The sequence below is a fragment of the Anomaloglossus baeobatrachus genome, chromosome 3 (genome assembly GCF_048569485.1).
Source record: "Anomaloglossus baeobatrachus isolate aAnoBae1 chromosome 3, aAnoBae1.hap1, whole genome shotgun sequence".
In the NCBI taxonomy this organism is placed as follows: domain Eukaryota; kingdom Metazoa; phylum Chordata; class Amphibia; order Anura; family Aromobatidae; genus Anomaloglossus; species Anomaloglossus baeobatrachus.
Window position 1 is genome coordinate 697720856 of NC_134355.1, and position 13020 is coordinate 697733875.

The 13020-nt window shown below is 47.1% G+C and overlaps 25 non-coding genes across 25 annotated transcripts; 9 read left to right on the forward strand and 16 right to left on the reverse strand.

Moving 5' to 3' along the window:
- Nucleotides 1-116: 116 nt before the first annotated feature.
- Nucleotides 117-190, forward strand: TRNAN-GUU (transfer RNA asparagine (anticodon GUU)). The gene has a single exon. It is a non-coding gene; the product is annotated as a tRNA-Asn (tRNA).
- A 427-nt stretch (nucleotides 191-617) lies between these two features.
- On the reverse strand, nucleotides 618-703 carry TRNAY-GUA (transfer RNA tyrosine (anticodon GUA)). Its single transcript is given in 2 exon segments — nucleotides 618-653; nucleotides 667-703. It is a non-coding gene; the product is annotated as a tRNA-Tyr (tRNA).
- Nucleotides 704-809: 106 nt separating this feature from the next.
- TRNAA-AGC (transfer RNA alanine (anticodon AGC)) lies at nucleotides 810-882 on the reverse strand. The gene has a single exon. It is a non-coding gene; the product is annotated as a tRNA-Ala (tRNA).
- An 835-nt stretch (nucleotides 883-1717) lies between these two features.
- TRNAN-GUU (transfer RNA asparagine (anticodon GUU)) lies at nucleotides 1718-1791 on the forward strand. The gene has a single exon. It is a non-coding gene; the product is annotated as a tRNA-Asn (tRNA).
- Nucleotides 1792-2218: 427 nt separating this feature from the next.
- Nucleotides 2219-2304, reverse strand: TRNAY-GUA (transfer RNA tyrosine (anticodon GUA)). Its single transcript is given in 2 exon segments — nucleotides 2219-2254; nucleotides 2268-2304. It is a non-coding gene; the product is annotated as a tRNA-Tyr (tRNA).
- Nucleotides 2305-2410: 106 nt separating this feature from the next.
- TRNAA-AGC (transfer RNA alanine (anticodon AGC)) lies at nucleotides 2411-2483 on the reverse strand. Its single transcript has one exon. It is a non-coding gene; the product is annotated as a tRNA-Ala (tRNA).
- An 838-nt stretch (nucleotides 2484-3321) lies between these two features.
- On the forward strand, nucleotides 3322-3395 carry TRNAN-GUU (transfer RNA asparagine (anticodon GUU)). The gene has a single exon. It is a non-coding gene; the product is annotated as a tRNA-Asn (tRNA).
- A 427-nt stretch (nucleotides 3396-3822) lies between these two features.
- TRNAY-GUA (transfer RNA tyrosine (anticodon GUA)) lies at nucleotides 3823-3908 on the reverse strand. The gene is given in 2 exon segments: nucleotides 3823-3858; nucleotides 3872-3908. It is a non-coding gene; the product is annotated as a tRNA-Tyr (tRNA).
- A 106-nt stretch (nucleotides 3909-4014) lies between these two features.
- Nucleotides 4015-4087, reverse strand: TRNAA-AGC (transfer RNA alanine (anticodon AGC)). The gene has a single exon. It is a non-coding gene; the product is annotated as a tRNA-Ala (tRNA).
- Nucleotides 4088-4926: 839 nt separating this feature from the next.
- Nucleotides 4927-5000, forward strand: TRNAN-GUU (transfer RNA asparagine (anticodon GUU)). Its single transcript has one exon. It is a non-coding gene; the product is annotated as a tRNA-Asn (tRNA).
- Nucleotides 5001-5427: 427 nt separating this feature from the next.
- Nucleotides 5428-5513, reverse strand: TRNAY-GUA (transfer RNA tyrosine (anticodon GUA)). Its single transcript is given in 2 exon segments — nucleotides 5428-5463; nucleotides 5477-5513. It is a non-coding gene; the product is annotated as a tRNA-Tyr (tRNA).
- A 106-nt stretch (nucleotides 5514-5619) lies between these two features.
- TRNAA-AGC (transfer RNA alanine (anticodon AGC)) lies at nucleotides 5620-5692 on the reverse strand. Its single transcript has one exon. It is a non-coding gene; the product is annotated as a tRNA-Ala (tRNA).
- Nucleotides 5693-6531: 839 nt separating this feature from the next.
- TRNAN-GUU (transfer RNA asparagine (anticodon GUU)) lies at nucleotides 6532-6605 on the forward strand. Its single transcript has one exon. It is a non-coding gene; the product is annotated as a tRNA-Asn (tRNA).
- A 427-nt stretch (nucleotides 6606-7032) lies between these two features.
- Nucleotides 7033-7118, reverse strand: TRNAY-GUA (transfer RNA tyrosine (anticodon GUA)). The gene is given in 2 exon segments: nucleotides 7033-7068; nucleotides 7082-7118. It is a non-coding gene; the product is annotated as a tRNA-Tyr (tRNA).
- Nucleotides 7119-7224: 106 nt separating this feature from the next.
- On the reverse strand, nucleotides 7225-7297 carry TRNAA-AGC (transfer RNA alanine (anticodon AGC)). The gene has a single exon. It is a non-coding gene; the product is annotated as a tRNA-Ala (tRNA).
- Nucleotides 7298-8136: 839 nt separating this feature from the next.
- On the forward strand, nucleotides 8137-8210 carry TRNAN-GUU (transfer RNA asparagine (anticodon GUU)). The gene has a single exon. It is a non-coding gene; the product is annotated as a tRNA-Asn (tRNA).
- A 427-nt stretch (nucleotides 8211-8637) lies between these two features.
- On the reverse strand, nucleotides 8638-8723 carry TRNAY-GUA (transfer RNA tyrosine (anticodon GUA)). The gene is given in 2 exon segments: nucleotides 8638-8673; nucleotides 8687-8723. It is a non-coding gene; the product is annotated as a tRNA-Tyr (tRNA).
- A 106-nt stretch (nucleotides 8724-8829) lies between these two features.
- TRNAA-AGC (transfer RNA alanine (anticodon AGC)) lies at nucleotides 8830-8902 on the reverse strand. Its single transcript has one exon. It is a non-coding gene; the product is annotated as a tRNA-Ala (tRNA).
- Nucleotides 8903-9740: 838 nt separating this feature from the next.
- TRNAN-GUU (transfer RNA asparagine (anticodon GUU)) lies at nucleotides 9741-9814 on the forward strand. The gene has a single exon. It is a non-coding gene; the product is annotated as a tRNA-Asn (tRNA).
- Nucleotides 9815-10241: 427 nt separating this feature from the next.
- Nucleotides 10242-10327, reverse strand: TRNAY-GUA (transfer RNA tyrosine (anticodon GUA)). Its single transcript is given in 2 exon segments — nucleotides 10242-10277; nucleotides 10291-10327. It is a non-coding gene; the product is annotated as a tRNA-Tyr (tRNA).
- Nucleotides 10328-10433: 106 nt separating this feature from the next.
- On the reverse strand, nucleotides 10434-10506 carry TRNAA-AGC (transfer RNA alanine (anticodon AGC)). The gene has a single exon. It is a non-coding gene; the product is annotated as a tRNA-Ala (tRNA).
- An 835-nt stretch (nucleotides 10507-11341) lies between these two features.
- Nucleotides 11342-11415, forward strand: TRNAN-GUU (transfer RNA asparagine (anticodon GUU)). The gene has a single exon. It is a non-coding gene; the product is annotated as a tRNA-Asn (tRNA).
- A 427-nt stretch (nucleotides 11416-11842) lies between these two features.
- TRNAY-GUA (transfer RNA tyrosine (anticodon GUA)) lies at nucleotides 11843-11928 on the reverse strand. Its single transcript is given in 2 exon segments — nucleotides 11843-11878; nucleotides 11892-11928. It is a non-coding gene; the product is annotated as a tRNA-Tyr (tRNA).
- A 106-nt stretch (nucleotides 11929-12034) lies between these two features.
- TRNAA-AGC (transfer RNA alanine (anticodon AGC)) lies at nucleotides 12035-12107 on the reverse strand. Its single transcript has one exon. It is a non-coding gene; the product is annotated as a tRNA-Ala (tRNA).
- Nucleotides 12108-12942: 835 nt separating this feature from the next.
- Nucleotides 12943-13016, forward strand: TRNAN-GUU (transfer RNA asparagine (anticodon GUU)). Its single transcript has one exon. It is a non-coding gene; the product is annotated as a tRNA-Asn (tRNA).
- Nucleotides 13017-13020: the final 4 nt, after the last annotated feature.

Sequence of the window (13020 nt, forward strand, 5' to 3'; positions counted from 1 at the left end):
GGCAATTGTCTCTTTGTTTTTGCTGATTTCTTTTTGTCATATTATGTTCAAAGGTTCCCCTGAGGAACCTGCGCCTGGCCTGGCTGGGAGTTCCCGTGGAAAGGCCAGACATCTGCGTCTCTGTGGCGCAATCGGTTAGCGCGTTCGGCTGTTAACCGAAAGGTTGGTGGTTCAAGCCCACCCAGGGACGTGGGCCACTTTTGCTTGAGTAGCATGCTACGGGGGAAGAAGATTCCACGTTGGCTTTCATCTGCTCTTCCAATAAAAAGCCCTGTTGCTTGCTCGCTACCTCCCTTTTGAACTCCCTAGATACTACAGAAGAGACCTTTCTAAAAGAGCTCTTTGTCGATAGAGGGAAGGAGCTTAGCCGTGTTTTCCCAGGAACCATGGTCTCTTTTGCTGGCATCGCATGTTATGGGTGGAAAAGATTCCATGTTGGTTTTCAGCTGAGCTGCTCTCCCAACAAGTAAATCTCTGTTGCTCTCTGCCTTTGTTTTGACCTCCTCGGGTATAACGGAGGAAACCTTTCTAAAAGACCTGTTGTAGATGGACAGAAGGAGCATACCTGGGCTGTGTTGACCAGGAGGATGAACCATCCGATAGAATTCACAAAAAATTCCTTCGAGCCGGAATTGAACCAGCGACCTAAGGATTGCTGATTTACTGCTACAGTCCTCCGCTCTACCAGCTGAGCTATCGAAGGCATGTTTTGCTCATGCTTGAAAGCCTCCTAGTTTTAGCTGTTGGAGCCTTGAGCATGAGGTAAAAAGAAACTCTCGACTACCATGTGAAAAAAACAAAATCAGCTTTGGAGAATGCGGGCATCGATCCCGCTACCTCTCGCATGCTAAGCGAGCGCTCTACCACTTGAGCTAATCCCCCTGGCATGGTAGACTTGCCTTTACTTTCTTCCCACACCCTGTGGTGGCTTTCACATAAAGTCAGGTGTGACGTTGCATTGTTACATGGCAACTGATTTCTAAAAGTAGATCGCTTTTTTTTTTTTTTTTTTTTTTTTTTAAGTGCGGATACCATTTTGCCATAGTAGAAGATCATCGGAGGAGTTTATAGGGTGACGGGGGGCTTATGAATACATGCACACCTCTTCCAAGCAAACCCTTTGCACATATGTGCAGAACTGAGTGGTAAGGCATGAAAAAAGCCTTAATAATTTGGAGAAGAAAGTTGCGACGCAGCAAATACGCATGCAGAGCCATTGGTCTTTTTGGCTGTGGGGCTGAAAAACACCCGGGCTATAGGAAATGCTGTGACGTGGGGAATTCTTCTTTTTCCATCAGCATGTGATGAGCAGGGATTTGGGCCTTTGGTTTATATTTTTGATCAGAAACGCGTTTGTGTTGACAGAAGAGACTTGGCGACTTCTATGAAAATGATCTCATAGCAGAGGATGGTTTCGATCCATCGACCTCTGGGTTATGGGCCCAGCACGCTTCCGCTGCGCCACTCTGCTGCTGGATGCTGCTACCTTGAGGAGAATTGTACTTATCGACTTTTGAAAAGTGACTAGAAGGGAGGGTGTCTATGGGATGGAATCCGACAGCAGGATCTTATTGTCGGCAACTTGAGCTCTACTGAGCACCGGCAATTGTCTCTTTGTTTTTGCTGATTTCTTTTTGTCATATTATGTTCAAAGGTTCCCCTGAGGAACCTGCGCCTGGCCTGGCTGGGAGTTCCCGTGGAAAGGCCAGACATCTGCGTCTCTGTGGCGCAATCGGTTAGCGCGTTCGGCTGTTAACCGAAAGGTTGGTGGTTCAAGCCCACCCAGGGACGTGGGCCACTTTTGCTTGAGTAGCATGCTACGGGGGAAGAAGATTCCACATTGGCTTTCATCTGCTCTTCCAATAAAAAGCCCTGTTGCTTGCTCGCTACCTCCCTTTTGAACTCCCTAGATACTACAGAAGAGACCTTTCTAAAAGAGCTCTTTGTCGATAGAGGGAAGGAGCTTAGCCGTGTTTTCCCAGGAACCATGGTCTCTTTTGCTGGCATCGCATGTTATGGGTGGAAAAGATTCCATGTTGGTTTTCAGCTGAGCTGCTCTCCCAACAAGTAAATCTCTGTTGCTCTCTGCCTTTGTTTTGACCTCCTCGGGTACAACGGAGGAAACCTTTCTAAAAGACCTGTTGTAGATGGACAGAAGGAGCATACCTGGGCTGTGTTGACCAGGAGGATGAACCATCCGATAGAATTCACAAAAAATTCCTTCGAGCCGGAATTGAACCAGCGACCTAAGGATTGCTGATTTACTGCTACAGTCCTCCGCTCTACCAGCTGAGCTATCGAAGGCATGTTTTGCTCATGCTTGAAAGCCTCCTAGTTTTAGCTGTTGGAGCCTTGAGCATGAGGTAAAAAGAAACTCTCGACTACCATGTGAAAAAAACAAAATCAGCTTTGGAGAATGCGGGCATCGATCCCGCTACCTCTCGCATGCTAAGCGAGCGCTCTACCACTTGAGCTAATCCCCCTGGCATGGTAGACTTGCCTTTACTTTCTTCCCACACCCTGTGGTGGCTTTCACATAAAGTCAGGTGTGACGTTGCATTGTTACATGGCAACTGATTTCTAAAAGTAGATCGCTTTTTTTTTTTTTTTTTTTTTTTTTAAGTGCGGATACCATTTTGCCATAGTAGAAGATCATCGGAGGAGTTTATAGGGTGACGGGGGGCTTATGAATACATGCACACCTCTTCCAAGCAAACCCTTTGCACATATGTGCAGAACTGAGTGGTAAGGCATGAAAAAAGCCTTAATAATTTGGAGAAGAAAGTTGCGACGCAGCAAATACGCATGCAGAGCCATTGGTCTTTTTGGCTGTGGGGCTGAAAAACACCCGGGCTATAGGAAATGCTGTGACGTGGGGAATTCTTCTTTTTCCATCAGCATGTGATGAGCAGGGATTTGGGCCTTTGGTTTATATTTTTGATCAGAAACGCGTTTGTGTTGACAGAAGAGACTTGGCGACTTCTATGAAAATGATCTCATAGCAGAGGATGGTTTCGATCCATCGACCTCTGGGTTATGGGCCCAGCACGCTTCCGCTGCGCCACTCTGCTGCTGGATGCTGCTACCTTGAGGAGAATTGTACTTATCGACTGACTTTTGAAAAGTGACTAGAAGGGAGGGTGTCTATGGGATGGAATCCGACAGCAGGATCTTATTGTCGGCAACTTGAGCTCTACTGAGCACCGGCAATTGTCTCTTTGTTTTTGCTGATTTCTTTTTGTCATATTATGTTCAAAGGTTCCCCTGAGGAACCTGCGCCTGGCCTGGCTGGGAGTTCCCGTGGAAAGGCCAGACATCTGCGTCTCTGTGGCGCAATCGGTTAGCGCGTTCGGCTGTTAACCGAAAGGTTGGTGGTTCAAGCCCACCCAGGGACGTGGGCCACTTTTGCTTGAGTAGCATGCTACGGGGGAAGAAGATTCCACGTTGGCTTTCATCTGCTCTTCCAATAAAAAGCCCTGTTGCTTGCTCGCTACCTCCCTTTTGAACTCCCTAGATACTACAGAAGAGACCTTTCTAAAAGAGCTCTTTGTCGATAGAGGGAAGGAGCTTAGCCGTGTTTTCCCAGGAACCATGGTCTCTTTTGCTGGCATCGCATGTTATGGGTGGAAAAGATTCCATGTTGGTTTTCAGCTGAGCTGCTCTCCCAACAAGTAAATCTCTGTTGCTCTCTGCCTTTGTTTTGACCTCCTCGGGTACAACGGAGGAAACCTTTCTAAAAGACCTGTTGTAGATGGACAGAAGGAGCATACCTGGGCTGTGTTGACCAGGAGGATGAACCATCCGATAGAATTCACAAAAAATTCCTTCGAGCCGGAATTGAACCAGCGACCTAAGGATTGCTGATTTACTGCTACAGTCCTCCGCTCTACCAGCTGAGCTATCGAAGGCATGTTTTGCTCATGCTTGAAAGCCTCCTAGTTTTAGCTGTTGGAGCCTTGAGCATGAGGTAAAAAGAAACTCTCGACTACCATGTGAAAAAAACAAAATCAGCTTTGGAGAATGCGGGCATCGATCCCGCTACCTCTCGCATGCTAAGCGAGCGCTCTACCACTTGAGCTAATCCCCCTGGCATGGTAGACTTGCCTTTACTTTCTTCCCACACCCTGTGGTGGCTTTCACATAAAGTCAGGTGTGACGTTGCATTGTTACATGGCAACTGATTTCTAAAAGTAGATCGCTTTTTTTTTTTTTTTTTTTTTTTTTTAAGTGCGGATACCATTTTGCCATAGTAGAAGATCATCGGAGGAGTTTATAGGGTGACGGGGGGCTTATGAATACATGCACACCTCTTCCAAGCAAACCCTTTGCACATATGTGCAGAACTGAGTGGTAAGGCATGAAAAAAGCCTTAATAATTTGGAGAAGAAAGTTGCGACGCAGCAAATACGCATGCAGAGCCATTGGTCTTTTTGGCTGTGGGGCTGAAAAACACCCGGGCTATAGGAAATGCTGTGACGTGGGGAATTCTTCTTTTTCCATCAGCATGTGATGAGCAGGGATTTGGGCCTTTGGTTTATATTTTTGATCAGAAACGCGTTTGTGTTGACAGAAGAGACTTGGCGACTTCTATGAAAATGATCTCATAGCAGAGGATGGTTTCGATCCATCGACCTCTGGGTTATGGGCCCAGCACGCTTCCGCTGCGCCACTCTGCTGCTGGATGCTGCTACCTTGAGGAGAATTGTACTTATCGACTGACTTTTGAAAAGTGACTAGAAGGGAGGGTGTCTATGGGATGGAATCCGACAGCAGGATCTTATTGTCGGCAACTTGAGCTCTACTGAGCACCGGCAATTGTCTCTTTGTTTTTGCTGATTTCTTTTTGTCATATTATGTTCAAAGGTTCCCCTGAGGAACCTGCGCCTGGCCTGGCTGGGAGTTCCCGTGGAAAGGCCAGACATCTGCGTCTCTGTGGCGCAATCGGTTAGCGCGTTCGGCTGTTAACCGAAAGGTTGGTGGTTCAAGCCCACCCAGGGACGTGGGCCACTTTTGCTTGAGTAGCATGCTACGGGGGAAGAAGATTCCACGTTGGCTTTCATCTGCTCTTCCAATAAAAAGCCCTGTTGCTTGCTCGCTACCTCCCTTTTGAACTCCCTAGATACTACAGAAGAGACCTTTCTAAAAGAGCTCTTTGTCGATAGAGGGAAGGAGCTTAGCCGTGTTTTCCCAGGAACCATGGTCTCTTTTGCTGGCATCGCATGTTATGGGTGGAAAAGATTCCATGTTGGTTTTCAGCTGAGCTGCTCTCCCAACAAGTAAATCTCTGTTGCTCTCTGCCTTTGTTTTGACCTCCTCGGGTACAACGGAGGAAACCTTTCTAAAAGACCTGTTGTAGATGGACAGAAGGAGCATACCTGGGCTGTGTTGACCAGGAGGATGAACCATCCGATAGAATTCACAAAAAATTCCTTCGAGCCGGAATTGAACCAGCGACCTAAGGATTGCTGATTTACTGCTACAGTCCTCCGCTCTACCAGCTGAGCTATCGAAGGCATGTTTTGCTCATGCTTGAAAGCCTCCTAGTTTTAGCTGTTGGAGCCTTGAGCATGAGGTAAAAAGAAACTCTCGACTACCATGTGAAAAAAACAAAATCAGCTTTGGAGAATGCGGGCATCGATCCCGCTACCTCTCGCATGCTAAGCGAGCGCTCTACCACTTGAGCTAATCCCCCTGGCATGGTAGACTTGCCTTTACTTTCTTCCCACACCCTGTGGTGGCTTTCACATAAAGTCAGGTGTGACGTTGCATTGTTACATGGCAACTGATTTCTAAAAGTAGATCGCTTTTTTTTTTTTTTTTTTTTTTTTTTAAGTGCGGATACCATTTTGCCATAGTAGAAGATCATCGGAGGAGTTTATAGGGTGACGGGGGGCTTATGAATACATGCACACCTCTTCCAAGCAAACCCTTTGCACATATGTGCAGAACTGAGTGGTAAGGCATGAAAAAAGCCTTAATAATTTGGAGAAGAAAGTTGCGACGCAGCAAATACGCATGCAGAGCCATTGGTCTTTTTGGCTGTGGGGCTGAAAAACACCCGGGCTATAGGAAATGCTGTGACGTGGGGAATTCTTCTTTTTCCATCAGCATGTGATGAGCAGGGATTTGGGCCTTTGGTTTATATTTTTGATCAGAAACGCGTTTGTGTTGACAGAAGAGATTTGGCGACTTCTATGAAAATGATCTCATAGCAGAGGATGGTTTCGATCCATCGACCTCTGGGTTATGGGCCCAGCACGCTTCCGCTGCGCCACTCTGCTGCTGGATGCTGCTACCTTGAGGAGAATTGTACTTATCGACTGACTTTTGAAAAGTGACTAGAAGGGAGGGTGTCTATGGGATGGAATCCGACAGCAGGATCTTATTGTCGGCAACTTGAGCTCTACTGAGCACCGGCAATTGTCTCTTTGTTTTTGCTGATTTCTTTTTGTCATATTATGTTCAAAGGTTCCCCTGAGGAACCTGCGCCTGGCCTGGCTGGGAGTTCCCGTGGAAAGGCCAGACATCTGCGTCTCTGTGGCGCAATCGGTTAGCGCGTTCGGCTGTTAACCGAAAGGTTGGTGGTTCAAGCCCACCCAGGGACGTGGGCCACTTTTGCTTGAGTAGCATGCTACGGGGGAAGAAGATTCCACGTTGGCTTTCATCTGCTCTTCCAATAAAAAGCCCTGTTGCTTGCTCGCTACCTCCCTTTTGAACTCCCTAGATACTACAGAAGAGACCTTTCTAAAAGAGCTCTTTGTCGATAGAGGGAAGGAGCTTAGCCGTGTTTTCCCAGGAACCATGGTCTCTTTTGCTGGCATCGCATGTTATGGGTGGAAAAGATTCCATGTTGGTTTTCAGCTGAGCTGCTCTCCCAACAAGTAAATCTCTGTTGCTCTCTGCCTTTGTTTTGACCTCCTCGGGTACAACGGAGGAAACCTTTCTAAAAGACCTGTTGTAGATGGACAGAAGGAGCATACCTGGGCTGTGTTGACCAGGAGGATGAACCATCCGATAGAATTCACAAAAAATTCCTTCGAGCCGGAATTGAACCAGCGACCTAAGGATTGCTGATTTACTGCTACAGTCCTCCGCTCTACCAGCTGAGCTATCGAAGGCATGTTTTGCTCATGCTTGAAAGCCTCCTAGTTTTAGCTGTTGGAGCCTTGAGCATGAGGTAAAAAGAAACTCTCGACTACCATGTGAAAAAAACAAAATCAGCTTTGGAGAATGCGGGCATCGATCCCGCTACCTCTCGCATGCTAAGCGAGCGCTCTACCACTTGAGCTAATCCCCCTGGCATGGTAGACTTGCCTTTACTTTCTTCCCACACCCTGTGGTGGCTTTCACATAAAGTCAGGTGTGACGTTGCATTGTTACATGGCAACTGATTTCTAAAAGTAGATCGCTTTTTTTTTTTTTTTTTTTTTTTTTTAAGTGCGGATACCATTTTGCCATAGTAGAAGATCATCGGAGGAGTTTATAGGGTGATGGGGGGCTTATGAATACATGCACACCTCTTCCAAGCAAACCCTTTGCACATATGTGCAGAACTGAGTGGTAAGGCATGAAAAAAGCCTTAATAATTTGGAGAAGAAAGTTGCGACGCAGCAAATACGCATGCAGAGCCATTGGTCTTTTTGGCTGTGGGGCTGAAAAACACCCGGGCTATAGGAAATGCTGTGACGTGGGGAATTCTTCTTTTTCCATCAGCATGTGATGAGCAGGGATTTGGGCCTTTGGTTTATATTTTTGATCAGAAACGCGTTTGTGTTGACAGAAGAGATTTGGCGACTTCTATGAAAATGATCTCATAGCAGAGGATGGTTTCGATCCATCGACCTCTGGGTTATGGGCCCAGCACGCTTCCGCTGCGCCACTCTGCTGCTGGATGCTGCTACCTTGAGGAGAATTGTACTTATCGACTGACTTTTGAAAAGTGACTAGAAGGGAGGGTGTCTATGGGATGGAATCCGACAGCAGGATCTTATTGTCGGCAACTTGAGCTCTACTGAGCACCGGCAATTGTCTCTTTGTTTTTGCTGATTTCTTTTTGTCATATTATGTTCAAAGGTTCCCCTGAGGAACCTGCGCCTGGCCTGGCTGGGAGTTCCCGTGGAAAGGCCAGACATCTGCGTCTCTGTGGCGCAATCGGTTAGCGCGTTCGGCTGTTAACCGAAAGGTTGGTGGTTCAAGCCCACCCAGGGACGTGGGCCACTTTTGCTTGAGTAGCATGCTACGGGGGAAGAAGATTCCACGTTGGCTTTCATCTGCTCTTCCAATAAAAAGCCCTGTTGCTTGCTCGCTACCTCCCTTTTGAACTCCCTAGATACTACAGAAGAGACCTTTCTAAAAGAGCTCTTTGTCGATAGAGGGAAGGAGCTTAGCCGTGTTTTCCCAGGAACCATGGTCTCTTTTGCTGGCATCGCATGTTATGGGTGGAAAAGATTCCATGTTGGTTTTCAGCTGAGCTGCTCTCCCAACAAGTAAATCTCTGTTGCTCTCTGCCTTTGTTTTGACCTCCTCGGGTACAACGGAGGAAACCTTTCTAAAAGACCTGTTGTAGATGGACAGAAGGAGCATACCTGGGCTGTGTTGACCAGGAGGATGAACCATCCGATAGAATTCACAAAAAATTCCTTCGAGCCGGAATTGAACCAGCGACCTAAGGATTGCTGATTTACTGCTACAGTCCTCCGCTCTACCAGCTGAGCTATCGAAGGCATGTTTTGCTCATGCTTGAAAGCCTCCTAGTTTTAGCTGTTGGAGCCTTGAGCATGAGGTAAAAAGAAACTCTCGACTACCATGTGAAAAAAACAAAATCAGCTTTGGAGAATGCGGGCATCGATCCCGCTACCTCTCGCATGCTAAGCGAGCGCTCTACCACTTGAGCTAATCCCCCTGGCATGGTAGACTTGCCTTTACTTTCTTCCCACACCCTGTGGTGGCTTTCACATAAAGTCAGGTGTGACGTTGCATTGTTACATGGCAACTGATTTCTAAAAGTAGATCGCTTTTTTTTTTTTTTTTTTTTTTTTTAAGTGCGGATACCATTTTGCCATAGTAGAAGATCATCGGAGGAGTTTATAGGGTGACGGGGGGCTTATGAATACATGCACACCTCTTCCAAGCAAACCCTTTGCACATATGTGCAGAACTGAGTGGTAAGGCATGAAAAAAGCCTTAATAATTTGGAGAAGAAAGTTGCGACGCAGCAAATACGCATGCAGAGCCATTGGTCTTTTTGGCTGTGGGGCTGAAAAACACCCGGGCTATAGGAAATGCTGTGACGTGGGGAATTCTTCTTTTTCCATCAGCATGTGATGAGCAGGGATTTGGGCCTTTGGTTTATATTTTTGATCAGAAACGCGTTTGTGTTGACAGAAGAGATTTGGCGACTTCTATGAAAATGATCTCATAGCAGAGGATGGTTTCGATCCATCGACCTCTGGGTTATGGGCCCAGCACGCTTCCGCTGCGCCACTCTGCTGCTGGATGCTGCTACCTTGAGGAGAATTGTACTTATCGACTGACTTTTGAAAAGTGACTAGAAGGGAGGGTGTCTATGGGATGGAATCCGACAGCAGGATCTTATTGTCGGCAACTTGAGCTCTACTGAGCACCGGCAATTGTCTCTTTGTTTTTGCTGATTTCTTTTTGTCATATTATGTTCAAAGGTTCCCCTGAGGAACCTGCGCCTGGCCTGGCTGGGAGTTCCCGTGGAAAGGCCAGACATCTGCGTCTCTGTGGCGCAATCGGTTAGCGCGTTCGGCTGTTAACCGAAAGGTTGGTGGTTCAAGCCCACCCAGGGACGTGGGCCACTTTTGCTTGAGTAGCATGCTACGGGGGAAGAAGATTCCACGTTGGCTTTCATCTGCTCTTCCAATAAAAAGCCCTGTTGCTTGCTCGCTACCTCCCTTTTGAACTCCCTAGATACTACAGAAGAGACCTTTCTAAAAGAGCTCTTTGTCGATAGAGGGAAGGAGCTTAGCCGTGTTTTCCCAGGAACCATGGTCTCTTTTGCTGGCATCGCATGTTATGGGTGGAAAAGATTCCATGTTGGTTTTCAGCTGAGCTGCTCTCCCAACAAGTAAATCTCTGTTGCTCTCTGCCTTTGTTTTGACCTCCTCGGGTACAACGGAGGAAACCTTTCTAAAAGACCTGTTGTAGATGGACAGAAGGAGCATACCTGGGCTGTGTTGACCAGGAGGATGAACCATCCGATAGAATTCACAAAAAATTCCTTCGAGCCGGAATTGAACCAGCGACCTAAGGATTGCTGATTTACTGCTACAGTCCTCCGCTCTACCAGCTGAGCTATCGAAGGCATGTTTTGCTCATGCTTGAAAGCCTCCTAGTTTTAGCTGTTGGAGCCTTGAGCATGAGGTAAAAAGAAACTCTCGACTACCATGTGAAAAAAACAAAATCAGCTTTGGAGAATGCGGGCATCGATCCCGCTACCTCTCGCATGCTAAGCGAGCGCTCTACCACTTGAGCTAATCCCCCTGGCATGGTAGACTTGCCTTTACTTTCTTCCCACACCCTGTGGTGGCTTTCACATAAAGTCAGGTGTGACGTTGCATTGTTACATGGCAACTGATTTCTAAAAGTAGATCGCTTTTTTTTTTTTTTTTTTTTTTAAGTGCGGATACCATTTTGCCATAGTAGAAGATCATCGGAGGAGTTTATAGGGTGACGGGGGGCTTATGAATACATGCACACCTCTTCCAAGCAAACCCTTTGCACATATGTGCAGAACTGAGTGGTAAGGCATGAAAAAAGCCTTAATAATTTGGAGAAGAAAGTTGCGACGCAGCAAATACGCATGCAGAGCCATTGGTCTTTTTGGCTGTGGGGCTGAAAAACACCCGGGCTATAGGAAATGCTGTGACGTGGGGAATTCTTCTTTTTCCATCAGCATGTGATGAGCAGGGATTTGGGCCTTTGGTTTATATTTTTGATCAGAAACGCGTTTGTGTTGACAGAAGAGATTTGGCGACTTCTATGAAAATGATCTCATAGCAGAGGATGGTTTCGATCCATCGACCTCTGGGTTATGGGCCCAGCACGCTTCCGCTGCGCCACTCTGCTGCTGGATGCTGCTACCTTGAGGAGAATTGTACTTATCGACTGACTTTTGAAAAGTGACTAGAAGGGAGGGTGTCTATGGGATGGAATCCGACAGCAGGATCTTATTGTCGGCAACTTGAGCTCTACTGAGCACCGGCAATTGTCTCTTTGTTTTTGCTGATTTCTTTTTGTCATATTATGTTCAAAGGATCCCCTGAGGAACCTGCGCCTGGCCTGGCTGGGAGTTCCCGTGGAAAGGCCAGACATCTGCGTCTCTGTGGCGCAATCGGTTAGCGCGTTCGGCTGTTAACCGAAAGGTTGGTGGTTCAAGCCCACCCAGGGACGTGGGCCACTTTTGCTTGAGTAGCATGCTACGGGGGAAGAAGATTCCACGTTGGCTTTCATCTGCTCTTCCAATAAAAAGCCCTGTTGCTTGCTCGCTACCTCCCTTTTGAACTCCCTAGATACTACAGAAGAGACCTTTCTAAAAGAGCTCTTTGTCGATAGAGGGAAGGAGCTTAGCCGTGTTTTCCCAGGAACCATGGTCTCTTTTGCTGGCATCGCATGTTATGGGTGGAAAAGATTCCATGTTGGTTTTCAGCTGAGCTGCTCTCCCAACAAGTAAATCTCTGTTGCTCTCTGCCTTTGTTTTGACCTCCTCGGGTACAACGGAGGAAACCTTTCTAAAAGACCTGTTGTAGATGGACAGAAGGAGCATACCTGGGCTGTGTTGACCAGGAGGATGAACCATCCGATAGAATTCACAAAAAATTCCTTCGAGCCGGAATTGAACCAGCGACCTAAGGATTGCTGATTTACTGCTACAGTCCTCCGCTCTACCAGCTGAGCTATCGAAGGCATGTTTTGCTCATGCTTGAAAGCCTCCTAGTTTTAGCTGTTGGAGCCTTGAGCATGAGGTAAAAAGAAACTCTCGACTACCATGTGAAAAAAACAAAATCAGCTTTGGAGAATGCGGGCATCGATCCCGCTACCTCTCGCATGCTAAGCGAGCGCTCTACCACTTGAGCTAATCCCCCTGGCATGGTAGACTTGCCTTTACTTTCTTCCCACACCCTGTGGTGGCTTTCACATAAAGTCAGGTGTGACGTTGCATTGTTACATGGCAACTGATTTCTAAAAGTAGATCGCTTTTTTTTTTTTTTTTTTTTTTAAGTGCGGATACCATTTTGCCATAGTAGAAGATCATCGGAGGAGTTTATAGGGTGACGGGGGGCTTATGAATACATGCACACCTCTTCCAAGCAAACCCTTTGCACATATGTGCAGAACTGAGTGGTAAGGCATGAAAAAAGCCTTAATAATTTGGAGAAGAAAGTTGCGACGCAGCAAATACGCATGCAGAGCCATTGGTCTTTTTGGCTGTGGGGCTGAAAAACACCCGGGCTATAGGAAATGCTGTGACGTGGGGAATTCTTCTTTTTCCATCAGCATGTGATGAGCAGGGATTTGGGCCTTTGGTTTATATTTTTGATCAGAAACGCGTTTGTGTTGACAGAAGAGATTTGGCGACTTCTATGAAAATGATCTCATAGCAGAGGATGGTTTCGATCCATCGACCTCTGGGTTATGGGCCCAGCACGCTTCCGCTGCGCCACTCTGCTGCTGGATGCTGCTACCTTGAGGAGAATTGTACTTATCGACTGACTTTTGAAAAGTGACTAGAAGGGAGGGTGTCTATGGGATGGAATCCGACAGCAGGATCTTATTGTCGGCAACTTGAGCTCTACTGAGCACCGGCAATTGTCTCTTTGTTTTTGCTGATTTCTTTTTGTCATATTATGTTCAAAGGTTCCCCTGAGGAACCTGCGCCTGGCCTGGCTGGGAGTTCCCGTGGAAAGGCCAGACATCTGCGTCTCTGTGGCGCAATCGGTTAGCGCGTTCGGCTGTTAACCGAAAGGTTGGTGGTTCAAGCCCACCCAGGGACGTGGG